The 17,778-nt window shown below is 41.2% G+C and overlaps 1 pseudogene; it reads right to left on the minus strand.

The window, feature by feature from the left end:
• Window positions 1–17,079, minus strand: part of LOC114699325 — a 127,844-nt pseudogene extending 110,765 nt beyond the window's left edge.
• Between the last annotated feature and the right edge of the window lie 699 nt (window positions 17,080–17,778).

Raw genomic sequence — 17,778 nt, forward strand, 5'->3', positions numbered from 1 at the left:
AGGAAAATATAATTAGGGCCATTTTCCTCAGTATCTCAGGCTTAATTGACTTTAGAAACATAAGATTCAGAATGCAGAGTTCTGTAGAACAAAATCCAATGCTTCTACTTAGAGACTCAATTGCTTGGGACATTGTGGGAATTCAGTGGTCCAGTTACTACAAAGCTCTTTAGAGTACTCCTTGGCATGTAGTAAGCACTACTTCCTGTATACATCCTACATCACCCAGGGTAACTGGCTCCCATGTGTTTCAAGGATGGTGCCATCTGTTACTTGTGTGCAAATGTGGAGTTTCATTCTGTCTCTGAGGAAGTTTTCAGAAACAATTATTAGGATAAAGATACTAAGTCATAGTGTTTGTGAGGCCAGGGAGCCAGGTTGACCATTGACTCCACTTAGTACAGAGTAACCTATTAGAGACTATTTGCATAGAGTTTTCAGGGCTTTGCCTCATGTCTACCTGCAACTATCCTACAGTAGCTGGTTTTTTTTTTTTTTTTTTTTTTTTTTTTTGGTGACTTGGTAAAAATATCCAGGGCATTCTCATTATAGCTATAAGTGGCTTCTAGGTTCAAGACCATGCTGTTCTAGTTGTATTTATCATGCTGTGATAAAATATTCTGACAAAGTGACTGAGGGAAAGGGTCTATTTTATTTTATAACTGAAAACAGAGTCTTCTCTCGTGCGACACATCAGAATCACAATTTCCCCTCTCTCCACTGCTCCTGGCTTCCCCAACTCTGCTCTCCTCCAGACCTACTCCCCTTTCATTTCTTGGAGCAGGCCTCCAAGAGACAAAAACCAAACAAGATAAAACACAATACAATAACACAAGGCAAAACCCCTCATACTGAGGCTGGACAAGGCAACCCAATAGAGGAAAAGGGTCCCATGAGTAGGCATAAGTGTCAGAGACACACCCATTTCCACTGTTAGGAGTCCCACAAAAACACCAAGCTAACAGCCATAACATATATGCAGAGGACCTGGTGCTGGCCATTTCAGTCTCTGTGAGCCTACATGAGCCCTGTTTAGTTGATTCAGTGGACCACATTCTATGGTTGCCCTCTATTACCTCTAACTCCTGCAATCTTTCCTTCTCTTCTGTGAAGTTCTCTGATCACCTAGGGGAGGGGCTTGATGATAGAAACATCAATTTAGACTCTTTCTCTCTCTGCTTGATGTCTGTCTGTGGGTCTCTGAATCTGCTCCCATCTGCTGTTGGAGGAAGACTCTCTGATGATGACTAAACAAGGCTTTGCTCTGTGAATATAGAATATCACTAAGAATAATTTTGTTGATTTGGGGCAGAGGCAGTTGTATTTGATTCTACCCTCAGTCTCTGTGCTATCCAGTCTCATGTTCTCGGTCATCCAGGCATCATATGCTCCCTCTCATGGCATGTGCCTCAAGTTAAGCTTAATATTGTATGGCCACTCCTACAAGTTCTATACCACCATTGCCCAAGCACATCTTGCAGGCAGAACAGATTGCATGTTGAAGGGTTTGTGGCTGCACTGGTGTACAGCTTTCTCTTTCAGTTGTCTGAAGAATACTTTCCCATACCACCAAAGAGACTAGAATGTAGAGTAAAGGCTCCATGCAGACACCAGCTCGACCTCTCTACATTCGATGATCTGTGTGGTGGTTGTCCTCAGCAAAGGGGCCCTGCTGTCAGTTTTTAGACGCTCTGTGCAAGTATCATCTGATTTCAACCTAGTCCCACCACTGGAAGCCTTGCTTGCCTACCAGTTTACATCCCATAATCTCCATTACTAGGGGTCCTCACTAGGGTCACAAATGAGTTTATTTTAGTTCAGAGTTCCAGGACACAGTTAATCTTAGGAGGGAGATCAAGGCAATAAGAACTTGAAGTGGCTAGAAATACATAACACATTCACAGTCAAGAGTAAAGAGCAATGAATTGTAGCTAAACGTTTTTCTGTGTCCCACCTGGCTTTCGGTTGTGACAGATATCTCACCTGCAGTCCTGCAGCCTTTTATAAAATAATTTCACAGAGGCTTAATATTAATTATAAATGCTCGGCCATTATCTCAGGCTTACTAGCTCTTAAAGGTAAAATACAAGGCTGCTCACTGTAAACACTCTTCAGGTTTCCAGGAGTGAACAAAGTACCAAAGGTTTAAAGAACAAGGAGAAACTGAATGAGGAGCTGGAGAAGAGAAAGGATGAGGTAAATGTGATTACAGGAATCTGGTGGCCCTCATAGTTCTCAAACATTGGTGAATGTGAATTTAAACAAAAATTCATTAGCATAATTTTAGTTCAGCCATATTCTATTGCCTGGGTACTGATTTTTTTCCCAAAAACAATTTTGACCATATTGCTTTTTTTTAAATAGTCATGGGATCAAATAGCCATGTAAATATTTATATTTAAAGTAATAGATTTGAAGCACTGATAAGCTTATTGCAATGGGTCGTGCACCACATGAGTCTAGAGACTGAACTCAGGTCATCAGGCTGGTGGCAAGTGCCTCTACCTTCTTGAGCCATCTCACCAACCTAATAGGATCATTTTAAAAAAATAAATGCAGGAAAACAGTATTGCCTGCACTTTATATTACTTAAAGGCAAAGAATATTGGCAAAGTTCATGTGTACAACAGCCATGTTAGGTCTAGAGGATGGTATTTCACATCACTCTCCTTCGACTCCTTTGGCACTCTTCAGTGCTGTTCTGGGCTGTAGTATGGAGTTGATATAGCTGTCCCATCTGTGGTTGAGCACTCACAGTCACTTATTCTCAGCATTTCAAACAATAATGTATCCCTGTTAAATGCAATCCATGCAGTATGTGTTTATCATATTCTTTTATTTGGAAATAATTTCACAGTTACAGGAAGTTTGCTAGGCTCCTAGGTTCATCCACTGTTATCTTGTCTGCTAACTGACTTCTGCTGTTGGATGTTCTGTATGTCAAATGTGTTGCTCTGATTGGTTAATAAATAAAACACTCATTGGCCAGTAGCCAGGCAGGAAGTATAGGCGGGACAAGCAGAGAAGAGAATTCTGGAAAGTGGAAGGCTGAGGCGGAGAGACATTGCCAGCTGCCTCCATGACAAGCAACACGTAAAGATACTGGTAAGCCACAAGCCATGTGGCAACTTATAGATTAATAGAAATGGGTTGATTTAAGATATAAGAATAGTTAGCAAGAAGCCTGAGCCATTAGGCCAAACAGTTTAAATAATATAAGCATCTGTGTGTTTATTTTATAAGTGAGCTACGGGACTGCTGAGGCTTGGCGGGATCCAGTGAGAAAACTCCCTAGATACAGACTTCCTCACTGCATGCTTTCAATACAAATGAAAAATCACCTCACCTTCTTCCTAAATGTTCCAGTGTGTATGCACCAAGAAAATGTTGATTATCTTCCCTACCTGCACTATACAGCTGCCACCTTTAGAGGTTTGCATTAAGGTGATTACTTAATCTGTTATCCCACATTCCAATCACAGCAGATACCACAGTGCCTTTACAGTGTTTTCCCATCCTGTTTAGGATCTAACCTGGACCAAGTGTTACACTTGTTACATATCCCTGTTATACTCTAATCTGGAATGAACTTACTTAATTTTATGTTTGCATTTTTTGAAGACAGAATTTTATCTTTAAAAAAAATAAAACCTTCCTTACTTTGTGTTTGTTTAATATCTTCTTGTTAAAACTGATAAAAGTGAGACTCATTTCACATATTCCAATATTCATTCTAATAGACAAGTCACTAGTGGGTTAACATTAATACATTCACAAGGCTATACAACTGCTGTCACCACCCAATTCTGAAAGACATTTTCCATTCCCCACTTCTTCCAGCCCTTGGAATCCATTGATGTATTTTTTGCCTTCTATATTTTCCCAGTCTGCATGTTTCTCATAAATGTTATTATGTAATGTATTGCCCTTCATGTCTGACAATGTTTGCAAGTTTATCCTGTGGTGGGCATTGGTATTTTACAGAGGAGTAACATACAGAGTGGAGATGGGCAACACTTGTTTATCACGGTATCAGCAAATGGACATTTTTTCTGCTGTTTTCTATTGTTTTATTTGGGGAGCAGTATTGAGGATTGAACTTATGGCCCTATGCATACAAGACAAGTGCTCCAGCACTGAGCTACAGCTACAGCCATGCTGTTCTACTTCCAACTAGCAATGGATGAGGATTCCAATTTCCCTACACCCTTCACTAAATATTTAATACCATTTAATTTTTTTATTTTATCCATTCCAGCAGAGAGAAGTAGCATCTTTCTTGGTTTTGATTTATTTTTTGATTAGATTATGGTGCTTATCACCTTTTCAGATGTTTATTGGCCACTTATGCATATTATTGAAGAAATTCTTTTTATAATTATTTTTGCTAATCTTAAAATTTAGTTATTTGTCTTTTTATTGTTGAGTTGTAATTTAAATGATCTTTATATATTCTGAATTCTATCAGATATATTTTCAAACTCGTTCTATCACTGTGTGTTGTTATCTCACTTCATTGTCTTTTAATAAAGGTTTATTTTATTTTCAATTATGTGTATGTGTTTGCTTGTGTTCTCTCTCTCTCTCCCTGTGTGTGTGTGTGTGTGTGTGTGTGTGTGTGTGTGTGTGTGTGTATGCGTACTTGTGTGAAGGTATCTGAACAGGGCAGAAGAGTTGGCTCCCCCTGGAGCTAGTCATTGGTGGTTGTGAGCAGTTCCTCTTGGTAAACTCAGGTCCTCTGGAAGAGCAGTATACACTATTAACTTCTGTTGCATCTCTTCAGCCCTTCACTTTCTTAAGTGTTCTTTGTTATATAAAAGGTCTTTATTTTGATGGAACCAATTTTTTTCCCTTGGCTAATTTTGCTTTGCTGTCATAACTAGAACAAACAAAAACAAACAATCCCCCCCCAAATGTAGCTTAACCTGAGGTGACAGACTTATACTCCTATATTTTCTTCTTAGTTTTATAATTTTAGCTCTTTTATTTATTCAATTAAGGTATGTTTTAAGGCATTGTTGCACATGTTGTATTTATGTATTTATCTGTTACAAAGACTGTTGAGTTATATTCATTTTAAATTGTCTTGGCACAGATTATGAAAATCAATTGGTTATAAATGTATGGATTTATTATTGGTCTAGTTCTGTTTTACCAATGTAGAGGTGTATTCTTTTGCTGGTATCAAATACTATTCAGCTCTGTACAAAGTATTGACATTAGGAAAGGAATCTTCCAACTTTATTTTTAATTTTTAGTACTGTTTTGTGATGAAGTACTTTACACTTCCACATGCATTTTGGGGTTAGAAATATGAGCCCCTGAGTAGAAGGAAACTGGAATCTTTTTTTAAAAACTTTTTATTTATTCTATGTGTCTTTAACATCATGCATCTTGATCTCATTCATCTCCCTGTCCCTTCATATCTGCCTGCTGCCTTTGCAACCCCCCCAAAAAAAATAAAATAAAATTTAATAGAAAAAAAAAGAAAAATCTCATAATGGAAGCTGCAGTGTGACACAGTGAGTCACACAGTATACCTTTAGTCCATATATCTTAACTTACAAGTGTTCATTGCAAAGAATTATTGTTCTGGTTTGAGGCCTCTGGATTCTGTTACACTATCGACTTTGGGCCCTCGCTGGGACTTCTGTTGGATATCCTGTTGTTTCCCTGTGTTGTGGAGATCCTGCAGTGTTGGATCTGAAGGACCATCCCCTTCATGTGCTCCAGCAGATTATAGATGGGGTAGATGTTGGGGTGGGCCAACTCATATTCCTGGTTCGGAGCCTGGGTGGTTGCAGGGTTGATCAATCTGTTAGCTCTCCCCCATCCTCACTACCAGGGTGAGCTCTCCAGCACTGCCCTTGCTAGTTCACCCTATGCATCAAGGAACAAAGAGTGGGGCTGGTTTTCCTGCTTTCATGCCCTCAGGGCTGGCTCACCCACACCTTCACCTTCAGGACCAGCTCTACTGTGTTGTCCAGGAGAGGTACAGGAATCACGCTCCTGATGGCTGAAGCTGGTGAGGAGCAGGGCCAGTTCTTCTATTCTCATGACCTCAGGGCAAGCTCTCCCACCTGCCACAAGTGGTGAGGGGTGTTGGGGGAGAGCATCTCTCCCTCGTCCATTCCACCATATGGCAGATGAAGGGCCAGATCTCCCACACTCAGGCTCTAAGGCCAGCTCACCTGCTCCCTGTCCACAGGGTCAGCTCTACTCTGCTGCCCAGGCTAGGGGCAGAGCCTAGTCTGCTCATTTCTGTAGCTGGTGAGGGGCTGGCTGAGCTCTTCTGCTTGCCACAGGTGGTGAGAGCCAAGGGGGAAGGGCATCTTTTCCTCACCCGTCCTCCACATGGAGGACAAGAGGGTCAGGGACCAGCTCTCCCACTCTCCCACTCTCAGAGCCAGCTTCACTCTTCTATCCTTAGGGCCAGCTTGTTCCCCCTACCCCACCAAAGGGGTCAGCTCTGTGGTGTTGCCCAAGCAAGGTGCCCGACCTGCTCTCTGGAGTGCTGCAACAACTGAGGGTCAGATCCAGATATCCCTAGTGTTGCCGCCAGTGAGGGGCGGGACCAACTCGGTGGAGACCTATCCTCTCACCTTGGGTGGCAACAGGAGCCTGGGGCATCAACACAGACCATGGCTGCTGCAGGTCCACAGACCCAGGCATGGCCCTTGGCAGCAAGCAGCCCAGAACCGGGCATCACCAAGGCCCCGGGTAGCAAGCAGGCCACTCACCTCAGCCTGCACCTCAGCCCTTTCACCTCTTCAGATCTGCTTCTCTCCACTTTCTGTCTGTCTGTCTCTTTCTCTCCTATATCCCACCGTATATTTGCGCTGGGCAGGTCCATGTTTTCTCCTTGCTACTTTGGGCAGGCCACCCTGGGTAGGTGTGTGGGTCTCCTTCTCTAGTTCAATCTTAATGGACTGAAGTTGGAATCTTTTTTTTTTCCTTTTTATTAAGAGATTTTCTATTCGTTTTACATATCAACCATGGATTCCCCTGCCCTTCCTCCTCCCACCCCCATCCCCCATTTCCACCTCCTCCAAGGCAAGGTCTCCCATGGGGAGTCAGCAGAGCCTGGTACATTCAGTTGAGGCAGGTCCAATCCCTCCTTCCTGCACCAAGGCTGCGCAGTGTCTCAGCTTAGGCACTGGGTTCCAAAAAGCCAGTTCATGCACTAAGGACAGGTTCCGGTCTCACTGCCTGGAGGCCCCCTAAACAGTTCAAGCTAAACAACTGTCTCACTTATCCAGAGAGCCTAGTCCAGTTCCATGGGGGTTCCTTAGCTATTGGTTCATAGTTCATGTGTTTCCACTAGTTTGGCTAGTTGTCTCTGTACTTTTTCCAGTCAAGGTCTCTGTATCTCTTGCTCATATGATCCCTCCTCTCCCATTGATTGGACTTCTGGAGCTCCGCCTATAGCTTGGCCATGGATCTCTGCATCTGTGAAGCTGGAATCTTAATAGGAGTTTACTTGTAAGTTTCCTACTTTCTTTGATAAGCTTATGCCAAAGCATTTTATTCATTTTGGTTTTCTATTTGCAAATGACACTTTTCCTTAACTTCATTTTGGTTTGTTCATACTGATTGTGTAGAAATGAACCTGACTTTTGCTGTATTTTTTCCTGCAACCCTGCTAAACACATGCATTGTCTTCAATGATTTCCTTTTGGATTGATAGGACTTTGCAAAAAATAATGTTATGCTGTGCGGCAATAGGGGTAATTTCATTCTTCTTTCCAAAGTGGTTGCTTTTCCATTCCTTTGTTCTCTCCTTTATATTTTCAGTTGCCCTGCCTAGAACCTTCAACATGATGCTAAGCAGAAGACCAAGAACACAAGTGTCTATTTCTTAGTCCTAATCTTGGGACCAGGGCTTACAGTCTCTTACATCCATGCATGATATTAATCGTGGACTTGTTCTTTAACCTCAGTACTTGGAAGGCAGAGCCAGGTGGATCTTTATGAGGTTGAGGCCAACCTGGTCTATATAGCAAGCTCCAAACCAGCTAAGGATGCCTAGTGAGACTCTGTTTTAACCCCTCAAGTAGACAAACAAAAATCAAACTGTTGACTTTTTATATATGGTCTTTATTAGGGTTTTTCTGTTCCTAGTTTTTTTTGTTGGTTGTTTTAAGCACGAAAAGGTATTATGTCTTTTCAAATGCCCTTTCTCTGTGCAGATGACATATAAGGTGTTTTACTATTATATTAATATTGTTTATTATGACTGATTTTTTTTATCAACCTGCAATGCCCAAGATAAATTCCAATTGTCCATAGTGTAAATTCTTTTAATAATTGTGTGGTTTTATTGAAGTCATTTTGCATCTGTATGCCTAAAGGATGTACATCTGTACTTTTCTTTGATGATGATGTATTGGCTTTTTGGTGTCAAGGTAAATTTCATCTCCTATAACAGGGTGGAAAGTGTTTTCTCTTCACCTGTTCTCTGATGGTTGGGAAGAACTGGTTTATGTCACTCACTGTTTAGGAAGACTCTCTCAGGAAGCTCCATGGTCCTAAACTTTCTTTCATGGGTCATTTTTTCATTACCACTTCAATAGCTTCATTAATTATAGATAAATTAAAATTTCCATTCATTCTCAAATCAGTGTCTGAGTATGATCTTCACAGGGCTTTATTTATTCTAGTTATCTGTTTTATTGCCACATGATTTCTCCTGATATCTCATTTTATTCCCTTTTTCAGTTAAGGTTATTAATGATGTTCTCACCTTCATTTCCTATTTTCAAAAGCAACCTCTCCTCTTCTTTTTTCCTTATTCATTCTGGATATATATATATATATATATATATATATATATATATATATATATATAGTTTTCAGGGAATAAACTGTTATCACTGGCTTCCACTAATGTTCTTCTAGTCTAGTTTATCTTACCTCTAGTATCGCCTTTCTGTGTTTGTCTTGGGTTTAGTTTGCACTTCTGTTTCTTAAAGTGATAGTTTGATTTCAAGTCTCTCTTCTTTTTAAATGTACTTAACATTATAATTATGATATTTCCTATGAATACTGCTTTTCCTGAAATCCCTATTCTGATATTTTATGTTTTCAATTTTACTCATTTTAAAGTTTTATTTTCCAATTTATACTTTGCTCTGTTCTTTACTCATCTGTTATTTGAACATATTATATATCATTTCTATGTTTCTAAATCATGCATTTTTTGCATTTACTTCCGTCTTTATTCCATTGTGCACAGATAATATTTTACGGTTTTACCTATTTAAAATTTATTGATATTTATTTTATTACCCAACACCTAATGCATGCTTCAAATTATGCCATGTGTACTTGAAAACAATGTATCTTGTTAGTGTTGGGTAAAGACTCTACTAATATCCATTAGGGCTAGTTGATCTACAGTGTTGTTTGAGTCTTCTCCTTTCAGTCTGGTTATTCTAGTCATTCTGGAAAGTGAGGGTCTTGATATATCTAGCTATTATTGTCCATATGTACTATTTCCTTAACTGTATGGGGGAAAGCTACACTGAAAAAGCTGTACAGACTTCACAGCTGTGCAGACTTCAAACCCTAAAGGAGCATCTTTGCTGGCCTTTTGCTTAGCTTTCGTTATTGGGGATCGCTCCCTACTGCTTTACTCTTAACTCTGGAGACTCGGACAACTGCTGAGTCAAAAGGAAAGTTCTGTTTAACATCCCCTTATTGAAGTGTCATGACGAATCTGAGCAGAGCAGGGCACAGCAGATGCCAGAGGCTGAGCCCTGGGCATGCCTGAGTTAATCTTGAAGGTATGGTACCAATGCAGGTGTGACTAGATCTCCATTTCTACTGAGCAGAATTTCAATTATAGGTCAGTAATAGAGTTGGATACTGAACTGGTTGAGGTCAGAGTGGTCAGTATAACTCACAAAAAGTTGAAAGTCATAAACCCTGAGGGGACAAAGAGTGAATGGATATCGCTGTATTAGAGATAAAGAGGGCAGGTGCCAATGTGGAGATCAGAACATTCTATCACAGCAAAGCAAACAATTCCCTTTGGGTGCATGCTGAGTCTGGAATACCCCCCCACACACACACACCTTTTAAAATCCTTTTTATTGTTTGTGAATATAATGCCTTTTTATTAAATCCAGTCCCTGCCCAATCGTGTCCCCCCTTTCTCCCCTCCAGCTCTTCTGTAACCCACCACCACTTTCCCTTTTTAACTCCAGGCACTCCTTTTTATTTTGAGCTCCCCAAATCGATTTAGTCCTAATGGCACGAGTGTGGGTGTAGGGCCATCCACTAGAGCATGGGCAAACTATGTGGGTTGCATCCCTGAAGAAAACGGACTCTGCCTCCTCCAGTAAGCACCAATTGCTAATAGCTCTGAAACTATAGGCGGAGCCTCTTGGGCTCCTCGGCCATTCATGCTGGAGTTTTGGCAGGCTTGTTCCTGTACAGTTCTTGTGTGTGCAGCTATTGCTGCTGTGAGTTATTATCTTCAATGCCCCTGTACTGCTTGGAGAATGCTGTTCTGCAGCAGTCCTTAAAAATATCTGGTTGGTAAAATCTTTCTGCCCCTCGTCTGTTGTGACATAGATGCCCCTTCTCACTGCTGTGTTCATGCTCTGTGGATGAACCCACACAAGTGGATGTTCCCACCTCCTTATCTGCACACAGTACTTCCAACAGTCACTTAGTTCCTTGTGCTCTGGCAGGAATAAGACACTGGGGTAAGTTCCAGACACCTAGCAGGGGTCATTATAAGTTCACTCTTGATCAAGGCAGGGGATTTGGCTCAGTCTTCAGCTCAGTCTCAAAAGAGGTCACTTCCTGTTTATTCTTCTTGGCTTATCTGTTCTTTCCAGGTTGTGGCATGTCTTGAATTCCAGTCAGATGGCACTAAAATTTATTATATATTTATGGTCTTTGCTCACTTTTTTTGAGGGTCTGCTCTGGGGATAGCATAGCATACTACAAAAAAGGCATCGGAGCCACAAATCTGGAGCCTTACTAGCTCTGATAAGTACTGTCACTAAGGAAGTTGTTAAACCTTTGTGCATACCCATATATACACACAAAGGCATGCAAGAATATGCACCCACAGACGCATGTACTGGCATATACACACCAGAGCATGGCAGGTGTGTTTATTATGTATGTGATATGTGAAACACTACCACTATGTTTGGTGATGAAAATGAACCTTTGCTACTGAGTGTGGGGGCAGAGAGATCTACCTCAATTAGAAAAGCCAGCTCAACTACACAGGGGCATTTGGATTTAGGCAAGCCAGTCAATGGCTTTACAAGATTTGTTTCTGAAAATGACCATTTCTTTTAGCTAAACTCAGTGGATCAAGCAAAACCTTTGATATTAGGTAGAAGAGAATTCCTGCTGACAGATGGCCATGTTTCCTTGTAAAGCAGAGGTGAATGTTTCCTTGGCAGGATGACATGCATCCCTGACAGACACAGCTCGTGCAGTGTCTTGGTACCTTTCCTATCCTTTGCCCTCTCTGTACTCTCTCCATCCTCATAGAAACAGTGATGGTAGGGCTGCTGCACCTGGATTTTGTTACCTTGGTTACAGATGTAGTCCCTGGTGGAGAAAGTAGAGAGAGCTGTATTTTTATAAGGGCAAATTATACTGACATTTAAATTGGAGGCAGCACAACAGAATACAGCTTCTGTGGAATGGGAGGGTGTGTGTCCCTTTCACAATATAGATGATAGGGAGACTCTTCCCCCCCAGTGTTCTCAATGTTTGTGTGGGGGGCAGCAGGAGGTGTGTGGGTAGATTCATCCTGTAGCCTGTGAATTGTTCTGAGGGATGAGACTTTGGGAACAGGGGAGGAGCCATTTTTAAGTGAGATTCTGAGGGATCAGATCTGAAGAAGAGGTTCTCAGCAGAAACCGTAAAAGATGAATCTAAACTGTCAGATGTGAATCAGATGGGAACAGGACGCTAAAGTCACAAAGCCTGAAGGGTATTAGAGGACTTGCCAAATGGAAGGAGCCAGAGATGATTGGAGAGTGGAGTTAGGAATAAGGATGAGAGTGAGAGGAGAGATGGGGGGGGGGTTACAGGGGAGAAGAGCAGAACCCTGACTCCATAGAGATCTCAATTTGTTATCTGCCTGTGATGGTGGAATTTACCAGAAAGTTGGAGCTTAACATTCTCATCTTATATGGAAAGCAAGGGAGCAACCAGGCTTTTGAGCCCCAGATTCTTCCCTATCTTAGAGAAAAAGATGAATTTAAGGATACTTTTGTTACAATTTTTTTATGAGCAGCACAGAGTTTGAAGTCTAAAACATCTCCATCCACCAAAGCTGTTGGGGGCTTCTCATCTTCACTGTTGCTCAGTGAGTCATCAACAAGCAAGCCCTGAGTTCTGCCAGGGCCAGAGTGCTAAGTTGCTTAAGATGTGTTGCTCTTCAACCAGCCTCAGAAGCCTTACCTTAACTGAACATCCCTACTTAAAAGGTCAAATGTTCCTTCAATGAGGGAGGGTATAGGGTCACAGATCATTGGGAAAGCAAAAACCCAGAGCCCCGGAAAGAGTCTCAAAGTGACTATTGATCTAGTAAAGACAGCTGGTCAAGGACTCCTTGGAGCCTAGTGCCAATTGCTGGCTCAATCAGCCAGGAGCCCAGGAGTGGACAGATGGAGCAGCTGGTTTGCCCACGTTTAACTTACTTTTCTGGTATTGCATCAACCAAGTAGAACCATGAACTCCTATGAGCCAGTCATGAGGTGAAAAGCCTGAGCCAGCCTGGAGAGGGTGTACACATGGACAGGAGTATATGCAAAAAGTGGTATGAACTTTTGTTTGTGAATTTTCTCTGTTTACATGAGGAAAGGAGGCTAGTATGTGGCCAGGTATGCAAATGTGTGTGTGTGTGTGTGTGTGTGTGTGTGTGTGTGTGTGTGTGTGTGTGTGTGTGTGTACATTTATGAGTGGAAGGTCTCTTGGTATTTAGTAGTCAGGGCACTCTGACTGTGGTCCTGAGCATTCCTCTCATTAACTCGGTGGTCTTGGATAAGTGATAGTAGTTATTTAAGACATGTTTTGTTCTCATCTGCAAATGGAAATAATTAATCATCTTTCACTAGCATTGTTGGGAGGACTATATACAGTAATTAATATAGAGCATCTGGCAGATGTCTGTTGTAGAAAATGTAATTAACAAGTATTTTGGCTTACCTTAATTTACACACCTTTCTCTCTCCCTATCATGGAAAGGCATGCTTTAAATGCTGTTCTTATTCTCAAATGATGGAAGAGCAAATGACTGAAAGTAGGTACATCTGCAGCATGGATGGCAGGCAATTCCCAGTGCTTTGTAAAAGATACTTGTCTACTTATTCCCATAATATAGTAATATGGCAAAAGGGTGTTACTTGGTGACTTGCAGAAGGAAGAATCCAAGGAGCCCATTATCACAGACTGTAATACCCATTTCATGGCTGTCAAACACTCTGACCCAGCCAGAGGATGGGGTGTCCATGTACCATAACAGTAAGATGCAGATAAAGTGTTTTCCCCATCCCTGAGTCTTTGTGCTTGTGATGAGAATGACACCCTAGTTCAAAATTATGCATATCAAATCTTTCTATCTAGACTGAAGCTATCAGTAGCTTATTGTTTCCACAGAGTCTTGTAGTAGGTACATAGGACTCTGGCTTGCCTCTTCCCTTGGTTCAGAAATAAGTACGTCTTTATCTTGTAGGCCCCATCCCTGGCAAGTGATAGCTTGGTATAAGCAAGATCCTTCAATTGGTTCATCCTAAAGGCTATTCATTCTGTTCTTGTGAGGCCTGCACCCAATGTTTGGGACTTAGTACTCTATTTCAGCAGGGATTTGTAAACATCTGTGGCATTTTCACCTTCAGCAGCCTGGCATAACAGCCACAGTTGTGTCTGGCCCATGCTGGTCTGAGCAGTTATTGTTTCATGAACTCCAGAAGCCCAGGGTTGAGAAGAGCAGGAGTGTGAAGTGCCAGGAGCAGATTGTAGGTAAAATGCAGAGGAATATAATGCTGAGGCAATACCAGGAAAGATGTGCCAGAATGCTGGGTTATCTCTCTTCATGGAAGCTCCTTTAGTGATGGGGCCTAGCTAGTGTTAAGGAGGGCAAGGGGAGTGGCTGAAGCAAGGTAGCCGTGCTGACCACAGGTACAACGGAAGTGGTGAGATGCTTGCTACAGCGGTGCTGTGCCTATGCCTTCTAAGTAGCCACTTCCTGTCGGAGTAGTAAAAGAAAGGATTCGGGCTCTTTACTGATTTTCATCCCACTCTCCAGACCCCTCTGAATAATGCAGTGACCTCTGGCCCTGTCTCGTCTTTGAGGACCTAAGACAGATTTCCATTTTCTCTGTGAATAATTGTTTCTTATTAAACACAAATATAAATTTTTGTTCAATTTCATTTTTAAGCCTAATACTTTACATTAATAAAACTTTTGTTGTTATTTTGTTAGATCAGCTAGCACTCTGCTCTGATTTAGTAGGCATTCAGGAAGTTTAAACTTTTTTTTTAATTCGTACATAAAAATGTAAAATTGCACATATTACTGAGAATCACATAATGCTTTAATATGTGTATCCATGGGGTTAATAGTTAAATAAGACTAAGAATGTGTGTATTCTCAGTCCTTTATCTTTACTTCATAGTGAACACATTAAAGAAATTCTCTCCCATTGCATTTTGCTCAGGGTATTTGTCCTTAAATAAGCAGAGAACCATGGTGTTGAGAAGAGAGAGACCTGAAAAACAGGGCAACTGAGCATAAGAGGGGAGGAAGGGGAGGTGACTGCAAATTGCTCCCATGTGCTGGAGAAAATTAAAAACTAGAAAGAAAAAAAATAAAAGAAGGTTGGCACCCATCAGTGTTCCATGCTCGTCACTCCTGCCTTCATTCATCTCTCCTTCCTCCACTTCGTCATCATTTTTGTCTTCTTCACCTTCATCCTCTTCTTCACCAGTATCTCCCAGTTCTTCCTCATTCTTTCCTTCATCATCATAAGCCCCATCTCCTTCTCCTCCTCCTCCTCCTCTTCTTCTTCTTCTTCATCATCATCATCCACGTCAGGAACCAAATAGTCCTGCAAGGGAAACGACCAAATATGGTATTTGATGACCTCTCTTATAACTCATCGGCACCTGCATCAGGAGAGTCAGTAAACCGGGTAGATCAGTTTTCTGGGTCCTCACACTGCCTCCTCCTGAGGGCCTTATTCTGCATTGGACTTGAGAGTTTTGTAAAACCCTCTACAGGTTTCCAATTGATTTCAGTGGACTTTGAAGATGGGTTGCTACCCTCATTCGGATGAAATTCTTTGCAGAGAACTTTATTTTCCAAGTAACAATTTTTACCAAAATAAAAATCCATTCTGTAATCTAATTTTGTGTCTTCAAGTTCTGTCTCTACAACTCTGGACAAATAATATAGAGCCTATTTGTCCTCTCCCCCCAAGCAATGCAGACACTCTTAGATGGTTGACAAGTGTTATACCAGAATGTGGGATTCTGGCAATAAATTCTGTTCTACTTTCAAAATTTCCTCATTGTCTTGTCTATTAAATCTATCTATTCTATTTTGGACTTCATCAACATGTTCAATTGCTTCTTGCTGTTCTTTTTCTACCTTTGGAGGGCTGGGAGAGGCCAACATGTCCTCCAGCTTTGGGCAGGAATGTATCTGGGTTTCTTGGGATGAGGCAGGTGTACAGGTTGCTAGTTCAGGGCCATGGCACAAAGAGGGTATCTAGAAGCCAGAGGACAGAGCCCACCCTCCCACTCCCACGCTCACCACAGGAAGAAATTCTGAGGAGCTGAGGTGGCCTCAGGTGTGGGAGGCTTATGTTGGCCTCTATAGTAAAGACATTCAAAAATCTTTCCTGGAGCTTTTTAAAAATATACCGTTCATTATTGTTATCTATTGGCTTTCAGTCAGTTTTGTTGAATGAAAAAACATAAATTTTATGCCTGTTCCAAATGTAAGTATTCTTATTGTCTAGAGCACACCTTTTGTAACTCCAGAAAGATAGACCTAGGGAACTTTTAAAATTCTTTCAAGTTGAGGAAAAGTGTGAACTGAAACCCATTTCCTCTAACTTAAAAACACAACGCCTCTTTCTCAGGTGGGCTCCAATCTCCAGCAGCCCACCATTGGGTGGTTAAACTTGTGAGGAGTCATGTGTGCTGTCATTCTGACACTCATGTCTCCCCTCTATCCTACACACTGATCACATAGCTGTTCATGGCACAGATCCCTGAACATGGCAGTCCTACTCATCAGGCCCTTTTAATACCCTCAAAGTGTAGAGTTGTCTGAACTGGTGTCAGAGTTAAAGCTGTGTTGATTGGGTTTCATCCTATCACTAATAGTCACTAACAATACCCCAAAAATGTGGATAATAATTACTATCACAAAACTTAATTGAGAAACTCACCTAAAATTTAATGTGTTTCTCAATTCACCATCTACACATACACACACATACACACACACACACACACACACACACACACACACACACACACACATATACACACATACACAATCTGAAATGTACAGGTTCTTTTGGATTTTCTTTATTCCCCTTTTCTTTATTTCCATGTAGACAAGAATACTTTGTGAGTAAAACAGACTCTATCTAAGTCAGTTTCAATTAAACACACATGAGTACGGGATTTAGTAGTTTGAGGAAGTAAGATGTCAAAGAGTAGAATTGACTCAGGTGTGAATAGACTCAAAATACCAAAATACCAGGAAAATGATTAAAATGCAAAGACCATGAGGACACTGAGTTTTCTTCTGTGTTCCGTGTTTCCTGTGAGAATTTTTTTACACATCCCCCCCTATGGGTGTGCATCTAGGTCTTTCTCAGGCAAGAGTTTTCTACATTTAGGCAGGATGATTATGAAAGTTAGACTTAAAACTGACTAGCCCAATGTACAGGCAGCGGAAATTCTCTTTTCAAGACCCCTCAGGGAGCCCTACTGCTTGATCTGGAAAATGCACGGCTGGGTTGCCAGGCTTTCCCTGACCTCTGATATGGACCTGCCAGGCCTGATGACATGCAGACTCATGCTTTCGTGAGAGAATGCACTCAGTCTCACTGAGATGTGTATGCTCAGAGGGAGAAATTGTGAAGGAAAAAAAATCAGAGTTCCTCTACCAGAAGAAAATGGAAATAACTGCAGACAGAAGAACAAACCACATATTAAATGGCTCAGTTCGTCTTTGACTCATTTATCTTCTACAGTATTTGGAGGTGGTGGGATCCTAGGCCTAGTACCCACATCTGTTTTCTGATTTTTTATTTATTTATTTATTTATTTATTTATTTATTTATTTATTTTAAGATTTAAGTTTTCTTTTCTCATAGAATTGAAACTTTGTTTCTCCTCTGGGGAAATATAACACATTCAAAATGCATAATCCTAGACTGAATGATGCTTCCTGCTTTTTCAGAGCTTTCCTGTAGCTGTTGACATCCATAAGGATTCCTGAATTTGGTGGTGAAATTAATTCCCATGGCCAGGGCACTGAAACCTCTCCATCGGGTAGGGCATGGACTTCATACTTTACCAATGGATTTTGAGAAGATTTTAATTCTACCTCTGACGTCCAATTATTCTCTAGTTTAGAAATTATTGGTGCATGTTCGATTATAAAATGAGCACATACTCATTAAAATATTTGGAAAACATAGGAAGTTAGGAGGGCAGAAATAGCATTGGTAATCTTACACCCCCAAAGAACTGCTACTAATACATGTTTCAGAG

The sequence above is a fragment of the Peromyscus leucopus genome, chromosome 9 (assembly GCF_004664715.2).
Source record: "Peromyscus leucopus breed LL Stock chromosome 9, UCI_PerLeu_2.1, whole genome shotgun sequence".
Taxonomy (NCBI): domain Eukaryota; kingdom Metazoa; phylum Chordata; class Mammalia; order Rodentia; family Cricetidae; genus Peromyscus; species Peromyscus leucopus.